This window comes from Leopardus geoffroyi, chromosome D1 (assembly GCF_018350155.1).
Source record: "Leopardus geoffroyi isolate Oge1 chromosome D1, O.geoffroyi_Oge1_pat1.0, whole genome shotgun sequence".
NCBI lineage: Eukaryota > Metazoa > Chordata > Mammalia > Carnivora > Felidae > Leopardus > Leopardus geoffroyi.
In genome coordinates this window covers 31,219,391-31,235,964 of record NC_059329.1, presented here as the reverse complement: position 1 = coordinate 31,235,964, position 16,574 = coordinate 31,219,391, and the positions used below count along the sequence as shown (strand labels likewise).

At 44.2% G+C, this 16,574-nt stretch overlaps 1 long non-coding RNA gene across 1 annotated transcript; it reads right to left on the bottom strand.

Moving 5' to 3' along the window:
* Positions 1-453: 453 nt before the first annotated feature.
* Positions 454-1,512, bottom strand: LOC123602394. The gene is made up of 2 exons (XR_006714475.1): positions 1,400-1,512; positions 454-681 (listed from the first exon to the last, which is right to left on the bottom strand). It is a non-coding gene; the product is annotated as an uncharacterized LOC123602394 (long non-coding RNA).
* Between the last annotated feature and the right edge of the window lie 15,062 nt (positions 1,513-16,574).

Here is a 16,574-nt window from a genome sequence, read left to right as displayed (position 1 = left end):
CCATGTGTACTGCTAGACACTTAAATATCACATATTTTTGAAAAGCTTCCTGACCCTACCCTGGGTGAGAAGAACTTGGCCAGTTGTTCCCCAGCATGGTCCCATCAGACTGGCTGTCTCCCCCATCAGACTTGAATCTGTCACCAACCCTGTGTAGGTGTTAAAAGAATATGACATTATAGTGTGGTCATAATGCTCAGAGTCAATCAGGGAGGGATCCTGGGAGAGGCAAGTTTTAAGCTGAAGGTCTAATAAGTGGAGGACATTGTGGGTTTAAAGAAAAAGAAGCAGACATCTGGTATCTCAGGACCAGGACTGGGGTGTGGGTCTACCCTGAGCCCCAGGGGGTGACATCAGTCAGTCCCAGCTCTGTGGGAGTCCCACCAAAAAGAGGTGTATCCAGCAGGCTGTTAACCTTGGTAATGAAAAGCACAACTTTATGAGCATCAGAGATTGGCTAAACTCATTAATTTTATTTGTAATAGAAAATTAATGCTTGAGATGAGGAAGGCAGCAGCTGTAAGGACCTCTGCTTTCAAATATGAAAGGGAAAGCATGGAGTCATTTCCTGATGTTGAGGGTTATTGTCCCCTTTATTACATTGCAGCAGAAGTAAATTTTAATGGTCTTCTTTTTTGTGAGGGAGTATTTTGTTCTCCAGTCCAGGAATTTCACTTTTATCTAGAGGAGGAAAGAGAGAACAATCAAATAGCCATCTTTTTGTCTTGCTCCTCCACCTCCATTCTTCCCCCTCACATATATCATTATAATGCAAGAATTGTGCCTTGGTCCTACTTCCAGTGATCAGGGAGCTGTGGTCAGGGCTTCTGTAATATTTGTGCATCCCAAGGGGGTCAGCATTTCCTTATCTTGCCCTAACCCACCAGACAGCATCTGGTTCTAGAAACTGAGCCTTGGAAAGTGGAGTAGGGGGAAGGAAAATAAGAAATGGATACAGGGAGGGAGGAAGGAAGGAAGGAAGGTAGGAAGGAAGGAAGGAAGGGGTAGCCAGGGAGGGATAGAGAATGGAATGTGGTAATAAGCATTTATTGAGAGCCTAACATGAGTGAAGCACATTAAAGTTTTGCCTATTTAATCTCATTTTAAGTTACGATGATCCTTTGAGATTGGAATGAAGAAACTGAGTCTCAGGGAAGGTAAATAAAGTTGGAAAGCATGTGACTCCAGTCCACCCCATGCTGGGCCTCTGCTCCCCCCCACCCCACCCCACCCTTCCCAAATCCCTCTGTTCTGACTACATTCCAGCATCCAGGCCCTACCTGGGAATAAGAATGCAGTGTGGAAAGGCACAGCAACATAGGGCAGACTACTATAATCAAAGAGAAGCAAAGGTTCCTCAACCAGGATCAAGCACAGATTCATAGTAGGAACTTCTTACCTTCCACACAAATGTAACCTGATCCCTCTGAGGGGTCAGCAAGCTCTTGGTGCCTCAAATCCAAAGCCACTTGTGGCCAAGTACAAACTCCACCCCCTCCACCTTGCCAGCCTGCACTGTAGAATGAAGCATCTGGTTAACAAACTAATATGTGGAATTTAAGAAAAAAACAGATGAGCATAGAAAAAGGGAAGGAAAAATAAGATAAAAACAGAGAGGGAGACAAACCATTAGAGACTCTTAAATACAGAGAACAAACAGGGTTGTTGGAAGGGAGTTTGGGTGGGGGGATGGGCTAAATGGGTGATGGTCATTAAGGAGGACACCTGTTGGGATGAGCACTGGGTGTTATATGTAGGGGATAAATCACTGGGTTCCACTCCTGAAACTAATACTACACTGTATGTTAACTAATTTGAATTTAAATAAATAAATGTTTAGAAAAAAAAGAAAGAAAGAAAGAGAGGAAGGAAGGAAGGAAGGAAGGAAGGAAGGAAGGAAGGAAGGAAGGAGAAAGTCACAGACTCAGAAGACAACAGCTGCTTGACTTGCCTGAAAACACCTCTCTGGGTGACTGCAAGCCACAGCAAGCTTCTTCAGCACATGGAATAGCCAGTAATAGTGCCTTTGGGGTAAGAAAAGCATGACTGAAGTTGAATTGCTTCAGAAAAGCTGACCTGCCTCTTACCTTGTGGAACAGACACATGGTGAATTTTAGCCTGCCACAGTGTGGATTGGGTTAAGAGCATGGCTAAAATCCATACCCTGACCCTCACTGTCTGTTGCTTCAGGCAAGACCCTTAATCCTTGAGCCTCAGGCTCCATGACCATAGATGTAACAATAATATCATACCGCTATTGTGAGCATTAAAGAGGTAATGAATGTGAGGAAATTGATACTGATAAGCCCTGAGCATGTGTGAGCAGTGATAGAACACAGAGAATGAAGTCCTACTATTCTGAGGACATGCATTCTTCCACAATAAGCTCCTGGTTTGACCTATCATCAAGAAATCATAGAGATATGTCTCCTCCCCAAATCCAGGAAATCAGGGTCTATGAAAATTCTACTGCTAGACAGGCATATACAGTGTATTCTGCAATTTATCTCACCATCCACCCTAACCTCTTCTCCTTGTCCAAGCATGTCCAGCCTGACAGCAAGGTTGTGAAACAGAAGAGCCTCATAGGGCACTTCTGGTTTCCATCAGTGTCCCCTGCCAGGAGCTGCTAGGGCCACGCCCCAGACATGTGGAAAAGTTTTGAGCCAGCCTTGTTCAATTTGATGTTTAGGTGCTTCACTCTTCTCTTAGAACATTTTTCTTTCCTAAGTAAACTGGTACAGCGCTCAAATCTAGAAGGAACAATCCCTGACTCCCCTAGTAAGCTTCCAGGAGCTTAAGAAAATGTTTGACAATTTCCTGTTGTCAAGTTGTTCTAGAAGCACAAGTACTTCCAACATAGAATCGCCCTGGTGTGAACTGACCTGAAAAATTTTACACCATCCTTTTCCAAGTATGATGAGAAGCTTTTCTGTGAAACAGAGAGAGCCTCTGCTCATTCACAGCCTTCCTCCAAGCATAAAGTCACTTTAATCAAGAAAGGCAAGGTAGCCTAATGCTTTCAGCAAAAGATCTTTGAGAAAAGGTTTGAAAAGCATTGTTCCCATTGTTGACACATCACAGAGTTAATTCCCACCTTGCTGTCAGGGCTACCAATGAATGCTCTTGCAAATATTCTGTACTGAAAATCATCTGAATCTAGACCTCTTGAGTTAACTCTCATAAGAATCATTAGGATCATGGCTGTGCCAACCTCTGGATTTCATTCCAAAGGAGTTTAAATGCCATTCTTTCTCCAAGTGGCTCCTCTGCTCATAGAATAAATTCTCTGAGGTATTAAATCTATTAGCAAAGTGGGGATATAAATCTTCAAATGGCTTGAGCCTACTATTAATAATTCTGAATTATCTGGCAATTTTGAGTGCCTACATTACTTGGCGTTGACTGACACTTATTTGAAAATGTACCCAGGATTTGATACAATCAGGCTGGTAAGATCAACAGATCAGGAAATTGTTGCCACGGAAAAGATAGTTTGTTACTTACAATTTCCAAGAGAAAGGCACATGCCATACCACCTAAGTCCACACAGGGAAGCACCAGGATCTGTCAGGAGTCAGAAGGGACAAGAGGAAAACAACATGAACAAAGCCTTTATTGTGGTTGTTGGGGAAAGTCATGGGTGAAGCAGGATATGCAGCTGAGCAGGCTGGGAATTAGATAGTTTGAGAATTTTGGCAGGCTCTGTGTTATAGAGGTGGTTTCTAGTTGTCTAGTACCTGGCCTGGGGTGACTGAGGGCAGGGGGATAGTATCTAAGACTGCAGAACCTGATAATAGGAGGCAGATCCCAGTATGTGCTCTGGATTTGTTGGTTTGAATACCAAAGGCATGCACTCAGGCCAGTTGTTTGCTATCTCTAGGAATTAGTTGTCCCTGGGAGGGGCCATCCCTCCCTTGAGCCCTAGTCACAAAGCCCCAAGATTTCAAAGCATCCTAAAATACAGAAAAGAAAAAAAAATGGTTAATATAACCTTTTGCAAGGATTAATGTCATTGGGTTATATTTGCATTTGGATTATAAAATATTTTATGAGTAGTATTAATATTAGCATTACTATGCACAGCCTTTCTACCTATAGCCTTCATTTGGGCTCATTATCAATATAATGCTTTATTTGGTCAAGAGGAAACCCTAAATTATTCTCTATACAAACCTTACAAGGTGGCCCTGCACCTTCCCACCCAGGAATAATCACGTGTGCAAGACTGAAGTAAAAGCTTGAGGTTCTGCTGTGTAAGCAGCCCTGCTCTCAGTGACGTATTGGTTCTGTTTGGAAAAACTATGTCTCCAAATTACCTGATGCTGCTAGTAAGAAACACTTTCAACAAACCCATGGTACATTTGGTGCAGTATGTAAAAGGAAGGAGAAAGACAGCTTTGGGTACCACAGATCAGGAAAAGCCAGCTCACTTGTTTTTGGGCCCTTTATTTTCTTTGCTCCAAAAAGTTGGAGGGTTGGGGGAACTTCCTCAGTGTCTGAATCCCAGGAGTCTGGCCGACCAGCAGCACATTCTCAACATACCATCAAAGCACTGTGTTTGACCCTACAGATAACATTTTACCTCACAAAGCAAGCACAGCAGGAAATTTTTATTAGTTCACAAAATAACACTCAACTTTGTATGTTTGTTTTTGTTTTTAAATGCTGTCTATAACCTATACACTGATTTTAGAACCAGTAATGGATTTTAACCTGCAGTTTGAAAAACACTTTTCTAAAAGAAGCACAATGCCTTCCAGAAATCTCAGCTAGAAGCTATAGCCAATATCTTACTGATAGCTTTTTGTGTTTTTTTAATGTTTTCTTTATTTGTTTTGAGAGAGGAGGGAGGTTCAGGGAGAGAGGGAGAGAGAGAGAATCCACACTGCCAGTGCAGAGGCCAAATCCACCAGTTGTGAGACCATGACCTGAGCCGAAACCAAGAGTCGGGCTCAGCTGACTGAGTTACCCAGGCACCCCATCACTGATAGTTCTTTTAACTAAATATATTTACTGTTTTAATTAAAAATTCAAACAATATGAAATTTGCTCCCCAAAGAAGGAGAGAAAAAGATCTCCCACACCTGGAGATACCTACCATTTACTCTTTAGTGCCATGTCTTCCAGATTATCCCCATGCATATACATATACTCATATGCATATAATTTTCTACAAGTGGTCTCATGCACACTGTTTTGTGATTGTATTTAATGGAAAATGTCATTCAGGCATTTTCAGCTTTATCACCATTTCCAAGACTGAGAACGTTCTACCATGAGAATTTGCCATTTTTTGTTCTACTGACTCACGCGTGGTGGGCATTCTGGTTGTTTTCATTGTTTTGTGATAACAGACAATACATTTATGAATGTCCTTGACTATATATCTTTCTGTGCTGTAGTAACCTGAATGTAGACTTGTCTCAAAGGGGAAACACATTTCATATTGGATGCATATTACCAAACTGTCCCCCAAATATCACAACCCCTACTAACAAGATTGTCCAAGTCCTCACAACATCTCTAACACTGGGTTTTGTCCAACTTTATTTTTTTCCAATATTACAGTAGAAGAATATATCATTATTATTACTATTTGCATTTATCTATTTTTTTTTATTTTTTTAACATTTATTCATTTTTTGATAGAGACAGAGAGTGAGCAGGGGAGGGGCAGAGAGAGAGGGAGACAGAATCTGAAGCAGACTCCAGGGTCTGAGATGTCAGCACAGAACCTAATGTGTGGCTCGAACCCATGAAACCTTAGATCATGACCTGAGATGAAGTTGGCTGCTTAACCGACTGAGCCACCCAGACACCCCTACATTTATCTAATTTTTAATGACGGTGAAAATCTTGCCATAGGTTTATTGTACACGTACATCTCTTTTGTGTCTGTGTGTGCAAATTATCTGTTCAAATCCTTCACCCATTCTTCTATGGGGTTGTCCTCCTTGTTCTTGCTGGTTTGGAAAATGGCGGTGATGCTCCAAGGCTAAGAGTCTTGGCTCCACACTGCATAATGTGTAGAGCTGTAGATTCACTATGTTGTGTGACTGAAACTAACATAACATTTGTCAACTGTACTTCAATAATAAACATGTAATATTAAAAACAAAAAAATAGGGACAATATCTCTGTACTTTCATTGTATTCATGAAATAATTCTGTAATTTTTGTTGTTCTTTATTTTTGTCTTATTGACTTAGTGTCTTAGTTCATTCAGGCTTATAAAAAAATATATATATCAGCTCCAAAGCCAGACTTCCCAGGTTCAACCTCACTACACCTTTTTCAATCTTTGTAACCCTAGGCACCTAGCCAGGAGTTGCCCTTTCAACATCTCTGTGTATCTGCAAACTGGCATAGCAATAACATACCTTTTCCAAAGCTGTTGTGAGGATTATATGAGTTACAGAGCCTAACATAGATAAGACAGTGCCTAGCACATAATAATCATTCAGTAATATTATGTTAAGAATGGGGTAAAATTCAAAATATTTTGACAATTTTGTAGCATGGGCATCAAATAATTAGGATGAAAATCAGCTGGAACTTTGGAGCAGGATCCTAGAGGCATTCATCTGCAAATTCCTGAATGTTGGAGGGGGGCTGATCCAAAGGGAGGTGGGGACAGGGCACATGCCACTCAGAGATTCAGGGAAGCAGCTCTTTAGCAACTGGTGTGGGAGCTGTGCGGTATTCTGTGTGCAGTACTCTGCAAGTGGTACTCTGCGTGCAGTACTCTACATGTGGTAGTCTGTGTGCAGCACTGTACGTGTGGTACCCTGCATGCAGTACTCTGTGTGCTGTACTCTGTGTGCAGTATTCTGTGTACGGTACTCCACATATAGGACTCTGGGTGTAGTACTCTACCTGCGATACTCTGCATGCCATACTCTGTGTGCCTTACTCTGCATGCAGTACTCTACCTGCCTACTCTATGTGCAGTATTCTGTGTGTGGTACTCTACATGTGGTATTCTGTGTGCGGTACTCTATGTGCTGTACTCTACATGCAATACTTTGCATGCAATACTCTGTGTTGTACTCTGCCTGCGGTATTCTGTGTGCAGTACTCTATGTGTGTTACTCTGTGTGTGGCACACGACATGTGGTACTCTGTGTGCAGCCCTCTACGTGCAGTACTCTATGTGCGGTACTCTATGTGCTATACCCTACATGTGTTACTCTGCCTATAGTCCAGTTGCACTTCCCATGCCAGCAGAGTTTCACCAGCAGCCCACTACCTGTGAGGCTGGAGCCGTATGGTTTTATGCTTGTCATTTAGGTTGGCCCATGGTTTCCTAAAGCTCTAAAATTTTGTGTGACCAGAATTGTCAATCTCTTCCTTCATATTTTTGAAAGACTTATCCACCCAAAGATTACACATTCATTTATGTTTTCTTCTAGTATTTTCCTAGTCTCTTTTAACATGTAAAATCTTTGATAGTGAATTTACATTCTGTCAGTGTTCAGCTTTCAAAACAAACTCATTCTTATGGCCAGAAATCATACTCTATGGATTGCAATTTAAAACATACATATATATGATATAATGTATATTACATTATATATATATATAGTGTTATAACATATAGGTATATATGACATTATGTATATGCAGTGTAACATTAGTATACCAACAATAAAGAATAAAAGGTCTTGAGTGCAGCACAGTTTCTGGGACATGTGCACAGCACCCTGGGGTCCATCAATGAGATCAGCCCACGAGTCATTCTTACAGCTCCCTGCACCCTTCTCAGCACAGTTCCTAATTACACACTTGGGTGCTTATTTGATTAATGGTTGTGTCTCCCACACACTTGGGTGAATTCCATGAGGACAAGGACAGAATCTGTTTGAGCTCAGCATTCTTCCCCGGATCTGAATCAGGGAGTCTGGAGTGTATTGAGAACACCACCAATATTTACTGTATGAGTGAATGAAAAAGGATGAGAGGAGAAAGCAGAAGAGAGAAAAAAAGAGAGCCAAAAGAGGGAGAGAGGGAGAAGGGGGGAGAAGGAGAGAGAAGGAGGAGAGGGAGAGGGAGAGGGAAAGAGGGATGGAGGGAGGGAAGGAAGAGGGAAAGGGAAGGAGAGAGGGAGAGGGAGGGAGGGGGAAGGAGGCAGGCAAGGAGGGAGGAAGGGATAGAGAGGAAGAAAGGGAGAGAGAAGGAAGTGGAGGCAGGGAGGGAAGGAGAGAGAAAGAGACAGAGAGGGAGGAGAAGGAGAGAGGGAGAGAAGATGAAAGAGCAGCTGACCAGCTGTCCTATTGATATATAACATCATAGTCCTTGCAGTCTCTGCTTTCCCACATCCAGCCCACAACTCCAATGGTGTTTTTCCCAGAAACAGGTACTCAGCACCGGAGCTTCAATTAAATTGGATATGGATGAATCAAAGACAGTTATTTGGCTCCCTGATCCCAAAGCACACAGGCACTCTACATGACCTCACATAAGGTCTCAAGTCTAGTTATTTTTCTCATTAGACTAGAAGCTCTTAGAAAACAAGGGCCGTTTATTATGCGTTGTTACATCCTCAACCTCCTTATCTGACTTGGAGCTCAAATGTTTGGTAAATGAAAAAGGAACCCTGAGCTCTCCACCCTGAGCCTCAGACAGCAGGGCATCCAGAACCCCAGCTTAGGGCCCCAGCTGTAGGGAGATGGCTCTCCTGCAAGATTTTGGCATCTACAGCCTCTGCTCCCATCCCATCACCCATGCCTCAATCCACACTAGCAATAGTTATTGAATGTGTAAATTTCCATCAATGGAGTGACAAAGACTAAATTAAAGAAGGAGATCTGAAGTCAAAGCTGTCACCTCTGAGAATTCAGATTTGACAGAGATGACAAAAGCAGCTCCCTGCAGGGCAACTGCTCCACAGCTAAGCACCTACTGAGGACCCGTCACTCCGCAGACTACTATCTGCTTTCTCCCTGCTCAAGGGACCTGGGCTGACCCTGTTGGACTTTGGGTGCTTAGTGCCCTGGACCAGGCTGTGAGGAGGGGCCAGGAGAAGAAGAAAAGTCCTTTGCTTTAGCTGTCATGCTCCAGACTCTCCATGAAAGTGTGTTCTAAGGGGGAGAGGGGGAGAACACTTGGCTGAACTGTCACATCCCTAGCAACGCAGCCTCCTGAGGAAGGAGGCCCCAGGGACGACCCGTGCTCCTCTCTTCTGCATATTTTGCTGCTTGTCAGCACTGGGCTGGGCACTCAGAACAAAATAGTGAACAAGCCGTGGGCCCAACAGCAGGCTGGCCACCCCTCACTGGTGTTGACCCCAAGGTGACTGGCATGGAGTCCCCTGCTTCTCCATGCTTCCATTCTCCACTCATAATATGGGGCATTTCCAAGAAGAAGGCAGCTCATTGTCAGTGAAGAACCAAGGATTTGGGGTTTCAATGCAGACCACATCACCTGCTGACCCCTGAGGGGAGTCACACAATACTCACCTCACACATGGGCCCTACTATCAATTCCCTGTTTCTCCCATTCCAGCCAGAGAGGGTCATGACTCAAATGTCTTCAAATGATCCCCATTGCTATCAATGTATAATTTCCCTAGCCTGGCATTTCAAAATGTTTTCCCTCTCTCCGTTCCCAAAAGAACATTTAGCCTCATTGTCCCATCCATCCCTCTATGCCTCCTGTGTGCCAACCACAGCCAACCACTTGTTGTTCCTGGTAAATAATACTTGCAGTTCCTGTCAGATTGTATTGCCACTCTCACATGTGATCCCACAGCAATTTTACCTCTATGCTTCTTATGTTATTTTTACATTTCACAGTTTCATATTTTATATTTTTATATCACTATATTATACTTTACCCATTGCATTAGGTACTCTCAGAGGTCATTGCTTATACAATGTAGCTCAGAGATATCTCTGAGCATACATATCTCTGAGCTTCTTGAACACCTCTGACTGCTTCTTGAATGGATGAATAAATACATAGATGAATGAATGAATTTACCTACTTTGCCCATGTCTGTGAAAAGGGGATTACAGTGAATGTCAGAGTGTTAATGTGAGCATCAATTGTGATCTACTGACTAACAATGGAAATAATTATTCAAAGTGGATGATCACTGAAGTCATTATACTTTACCTCCCTCTCTGTGTTTTCTGGCAGCGAGGATGGTATGAAGGCACAGCTACAGAGGTCTTAAGGGGAAAACAGCCATAGAAAACCCAGGTTTTCAGTCTTACCGAAGGAGCAGTTTTGGTTTTGGTTTCTCAGGCCTGAAAAATTGTTGATTGTTATTCCCTGAAGTCACAGTCTTTTCCTGGATCTTACCGTTCACTGAGGCCTCCTCCATGTCCAGGGACACCTGGAAAATAGGCTAGAAACCTAAAGAAGAGAAAGAAGAGGAGGAATTACTAAAACCACCCATGATCCTGCTGGGGGGATAAGAGGTTTATAGGAGATGATTCAGGAACTTCACAGTCTCAAGGAAGACTACCCTTCCCCCAAACATACTGCCATAAGGGTCCTGGATCCCCCACCCTTCCTTTCTGCTAGTGTTATCTTCTAAAGCCCCTCTAGCCTGTATACACGGCTACCGAAAAAATGAGGGAACATATAAATAAATGGGATAGACAGGATGAGTAGAGCTTTAACTCATCAAAGACATAAAGAAAATTCCTGGTATGAGGCAAAAGGATTAAGCTGAAGGCTTGGAGCTATTTCTTCACCCGTGGAAACTGATGCAGCATCAGGCTAGGAAACCCAGACCCTGCAGTGCCTCTCTTCATAATAAAGACAGCAGAAGCCTTTCCTTAGGTGTTCATCCTCTGAGTCTGGGGTGGGGATACCTGCTCTTCTCAGAAACCTCTGTGAACACAGCTAAGAGCTAGAGTGTAGGGGGAAGTCACCACCCCAACCCTGGGGAGTCTCCTGTTTATTCGGGGATGTGGACATGAGAGGAAGCACAACACTCCTAGACACAATTAAATAACCATGTGTCTTGTAGACACTGCCAAACTTTAGTAAAAAAGGCAGGGTCATTTCAGCTTCATTTACCATGACCCTCCCCTCTCAGGTTATATCAGATTGAGTTTCAGTAATAAATTTATGAAATCAAATGTGTCTTCCTATAATCAAGATCCAGAGAAACTTGCCAGAGGATAAGCAGAGAAGTAAGTCTGAACAAAGGAGGTTTTGCCTGTGTGTGGGAAGTGTAAGAAGAATACAAAGTATCCATCCATCCAATAGAAGTTGCAATTGGTTATTTCCTTTGGTAGTATCACATAAGTAGAGTTTTCTCTTTTATGCAAATCATTAATTTTCACCAAAAATGTCTTCAGAAAGACAACCTCCATGACAGAACATTGGAGGGAAAAATAATCGTGCATCCTGGAGATATCCATTCATTTACCTGCAATGCCTAGCATCCAGGCATAGACTGCAGCATTCTCAAATCTGGGAGGGGATGGGACCACAGAACATGTCTTGAGGGACTATCACTCAGGAGCAGAACAGCATCTATCAAAAGTGTTAGACTCATTTTTGAGACAGACTGTCTCACTTCCAGCAATACATAAGTCAATATAGAAGAAAAAGAAAAGAAAAGAAAAACTGAGTTCAATCAAATAGCAAATGCAGAAGAAATCATGGTATTTTTCAATATTCTTGAAATTACATTGGCAATCCTAAAGTGCTCCAGAGGTCTGCATCAAGCACACCCAGAGTAACACAGTGGCCATCATTAGGCTCTGAAGAACTGTCAGTGCAGTTCTTGTGGTGAAGAATATTCCCATTTCGAATGTAATGAAGGCAGACACAAACATAAATCCCAGTCCTTCCTGAAGAAGAAATGTGGCTTTGATAAATGCATACTATTTCATTAGTCAAAAATAATTGGGCATATGTTTAATGTGGTACCTCCATGTCTTCCTACCATGCAATCAGATGGCATGTCTTACACTAAAGAATTTTCTTAGATTCAAGAAAATACAGTATAGTATTTGAGGATCGACTCTGGGCCAGGCTCTGTGTAAGACACCAGGACCAACCATGGTTCTGACCTCAAGAGCCTCCCAGGCCTCTGAAGAGATAGGTGCATTAGCAGGCCATCTGAGAACTGTGTAGCAGGGGCTTGAATGCAGATACTTAGATGGTCTTCGGGAGCACCCAGCTGGGACACTGGTGGAGGTATCTGTGGAAGCTCATGTCTAAGCCAAGCTTGGAGGCAAGGAGTTGGCCCAAGGTGAGAGATAAGAGGATTACAGACAGAGGGACAGGAGATGCAAATGTCTAAGGAAGAGAGAGTGCAGTGCTTTAGAGGAAGCACCAGGAGTTTCATTTGTCTGGAGGCCTGGGCAGCAGGAGACAGGGGAATGACATTAGAGCAGTAAGTGGAGTTCAGATCATGAAGGCCTAGAAGGTTGTGTGGGACTTTATCCTGCAAGCAGTGAGTGGGAAGCCACTGAAGGATTACAGCAGAGGGATGATGGGCATAGATTCACAAATTTAACAAGGGCTCAAGGTGTCAGCGAGGAGGCTACTGCAACAGACAAATGGGAAATGATGGTGGAACCAGTGTGGTGATACCAGGGCTGGAGAAAACAGTGTGGGCTCACAGGAACATTGAGGAGGTAAAATCCATCAGCACTGGAGCTTGATAGGATATGGGGGCACAGTGGTATAATGAGCCCTTGAGGAATGGGGATCAAGAAGGGCCTTGCACCAAGATAAAGAGGAACATGTCTGGGGGGACAGTTTGGGTTTCAACTTGTCTGACCTGTGGCTTGATCTCTATGCACTCAGCTGGCTTGTACTGAGCAACACCTGGCGGGGGTGGGGGGTGCTATGTGCTTGTCACATGAAGGGAAGATATAGCTCCTCACAGAGTCCTCAGGCTTGCAAAAAGCACAGTCCAGGGACTCAACTTTCTCCTGCCAAGCTGACCTCAACTGGTCATCTCTGCTGTGTATCCATCTCTCTGAGGTCATTCCCTCGCACTTCTTCATTCTGGCTTGCTCTTGCTATGAGCTTCCATGTCTTGTTAGTGAGTCCTGAGAGTAGGCAGTTTGAAAGAAAGGAAGCTTCTGCTGCTTCATAATTAATATGCTCAGCATTTTTCCCAAGACCTTCCCTTCAGTCCTGGACTGTAGGTACCAATTCTAGAATGGGGACCTCCAGATTTCCTAGTCCTGGCAACCAGACTCTCCTCCCCTGCTCTGTTCATCCCAACAATTAGAAAGCTTACACCATCTGTGTGTGTGCGTGTGTGTGCATGCACACACATGCCCACGTGTATACACACACACGCACACACATACACACACACACCACAGCGAGGATACAGCTTTTCCTCTGAAACTGATGACAACTTCGACTGATGTAGTTCCTGTTTACTCAGCACCCTCTTTCTTTGCTCCCTATTTTGGAATCTCCAAGGATCACAGATTTGTAAGGACCTTATATAACCTAAAGCAAACTCTTTCATCTGAAAGCGAACAACAGAAACTGATAAGAAGCCCACCCCTATCTCTGCCCCAACCCCCTTTGTCTCCCAGGCCAATGTATTTTCCCCAACCTATAGATCATGTCCATGTTTCTTTCTCCTCCCAGGGCCAAAATGATGGAGAGGTGTTCCTGGGTGTTCTCCACTGATTATGTTGGCTCAGCCTTATATACCTGGTAATAGGGCCCCTTCCCAATTCCATTGCAGGCACAGTGCTGGCCAGAGAGCCACCCTGCAGATGGGCTTTCAAGCCTTTGGACAAACTGCTACAGGGAAAGAAGATGACTCATGCTGCTTGGCTGCCACAGCAGCTACAGCAAGCTCACAGGGGCCAGCCCCATGAATTTGGCTGGACTAGATCCCTGGTTCCCCCTTGGTCTCTCTTTTGTCCTCTTCCCATGCCTTGCCTTCTTTGTCTCTCCCACATCATGCCCCACAACACTGCTGCTAACACAAGGCTTCCTGCCTTTCTCCCTCTGGCCTAGGTAAGGTCTGTGGTGCTGAGGGGAGCTCTGCAGACAGGACAGCTGCCCCTCCAGTGAAAGCCATCTTCATAAGAGCAGCCATCAAGGGCAAAGCACATTGCCCCTCAAAGGTGTGTAGAACTTTTCTGAAATAGTTCTTTTCCAAGCATTAATTAAGGGGATCTGGCAAGGGGGTCCTCCTCTCTAAGATGCAATCTGAGCTTCTTCATCAGTAGATGGGATGATTGAAGAAGGTTCTGAAGTGTAGAACAAGAACTGTCTCTGCAGAGAGAGGCAAAGACGAGGAGGCAGGGGTGTCAATGTGCACAAGCACCCTACATGGCCAAATCTGAGCTCGTTCTCCAGCAGAAGCCTGAGTTTTCAGAACAGAGTCCCTCACAATGGGATCTGGGCTTCAGGGAGTATTTCCTGTATCAAGATGTCTTTACACAACACAATTTGGAAATGGCCTAGAATGAAATTAAATGGTAGTTTGGTTACATTTTAATTACCAGAGGAAGATCAAGATGTTGCTATGATTATAACAAAGGAATCTATATTTATCATCTTGTGGGGTTTTGCATCGGAGATACAGTGATCTTTCTGCAAGGCACCCAATTTATTCATAAAGCCATAGCAAGGCATGGCAACTGTGAGTCATTCATGTGTGTCTCCCTCCTGCCTCTGAGTCAGGAGACAGGCCTAGTGGACAGAATTCTCTGGGTCAAGCCTTCATCTAGAAGATTTGGAAGGAGCCCTGAATCCACCTCCTAGCAGTGGAGGATGAGGTGGGGCAGAATCACTTTATACCCAGCTTTCCATGAGGACAGAGGGACTGGGTTGTCCATCACTGCTAAATAAGGAAGAGGAACACGCAAGCCCCTGAGAGAGAGCCCACAATGCTGACAGGAAAGACAAAGGCCCATACAGGCTTTTCCAGGGCTGGGCGAAGGGAAGCTTCAAAGTTCTTTAATTTTCCTTGCCTGTGCCCACGTGTGACTCGTGATTGAAAACGCCTGTCATTGAATAGGCATTCATAAAACGCCTACAGCCCGCCTGGCTATAGACCAGAAAAGGGTGGGAGGGTGGGGAATGCACTTACAAAGGTGGTAAATGCCACCCAGCAGGGCATACCAGGAAAGCTAAGCTGAGCAGAATCTCAGAGATCCTGGGGCTGTGCCATCGGCCCAGTGAACCAACCAGTGCTACTGCCGGTTCCAGCCCTGGAGCAAGGTACTTAGGAAATAGCTGAGAGAACATGTATCCTCACCTTCAGCATAGCTGCACAGCTTGCAGTGGGATGACAGTTGGCTAATAAGAGGGGACTCAGCCACCAAGGAGCCTAACCCCCACTTATAATGTATGTTATATTCCCTAGCAGTGCTGGAGCCCACCCAGACCAATTGTGCTCATCTCTTCCAATTCCAAGACAAGTGATCTCACTGCAAGCTCAAAATCAGTCATGACAGGAGTATTTACTCCACTGAAACCAGCACACACTAGGCTCCAAGGCTTTTTTTTTTTTCTTGAGGTGATAAACACTTACCAGCACACTATCATACCCCCAAGTCTGAATGGCTAGAATAAAGTGAATTCTGGTTGTCTCTAACCTATTCTTAAACTGATTCTAACACTTCATGCCTTTAGGCCAGCAAAGTACTCTGTTAAGTCAGAAGTGATCTAAAAATATGTCCACCTGCCCCCCAAGACATGAAGGAAACATGCCACCTCTCCTAAGGATGTGGCTTCCTGCCCATGTTGGGGGGACGAAGAATAAATGTGAGTGATCACAAAAGTGAACTGTCTCTCTCTCTCTCTCTCTCTCTCACACACACACACACATACCACATATTTATTGAGTACTTTACCTTATTACATTGTTGAGCTTTTTTAGAATTTAAGAAATAAATACTTGTTTTTTGCTCATTGTATAGATGAGGAAGCTGAATCTCAGAGAGCTCTAAGTGTACAGTCCTAGTTCCATACCTAGAGCCAGAATCATCCAACACTGTGGGGTTCTAACCTCAGGAGCTCCCTGGGAATCACTGTGGGGGCCTCAGGGTACCCCCAAAAAAGATTATGGCAGAACACTTCTTTTAGAGGCCACTGACACCATGTTATTGAATGACAATGACTCTCCCAGGGCTGGGCCTTCAGGGCTGCTGCCCCACAAGCAGACTCCTCTTGGTCTCTGGGGTGGGAGGAGTCACCCACAAGGTGACAACAGAACAAAGGTCAAATGTCATCAGGCTGAGCTAGGTACACTTCTCAAGGGGTAGCTGCCTCTTCGTGGGGCCAGAGACTGTGGGGGCAACTGGACTGGAAGACTCAATTTGCCAAACAACTGGCTGCACTAATGAGGATACAAGCATCCCCCCTTAGCCAGCCAAGAAACTGATGAGAGCTGCCTGAGTCCCCAAAGCAGCAACCTCTCTGATCTGGGTCAGAGAGCAAAAGAAAGCATAGCAGGTTGGAGTTAGGAGGCCATATCTGCATCCCTTGGAAGCCTCTGAATAAGGAAAGGATTGAACTGGATGTCCCTGAGTCCCCTTCTAACTCACACTTTGTTGCTCAGATTCCTCCTACTTCCTGTACCCCTATCATCAGGCTCAGGAGACAAGGCCCAAGAG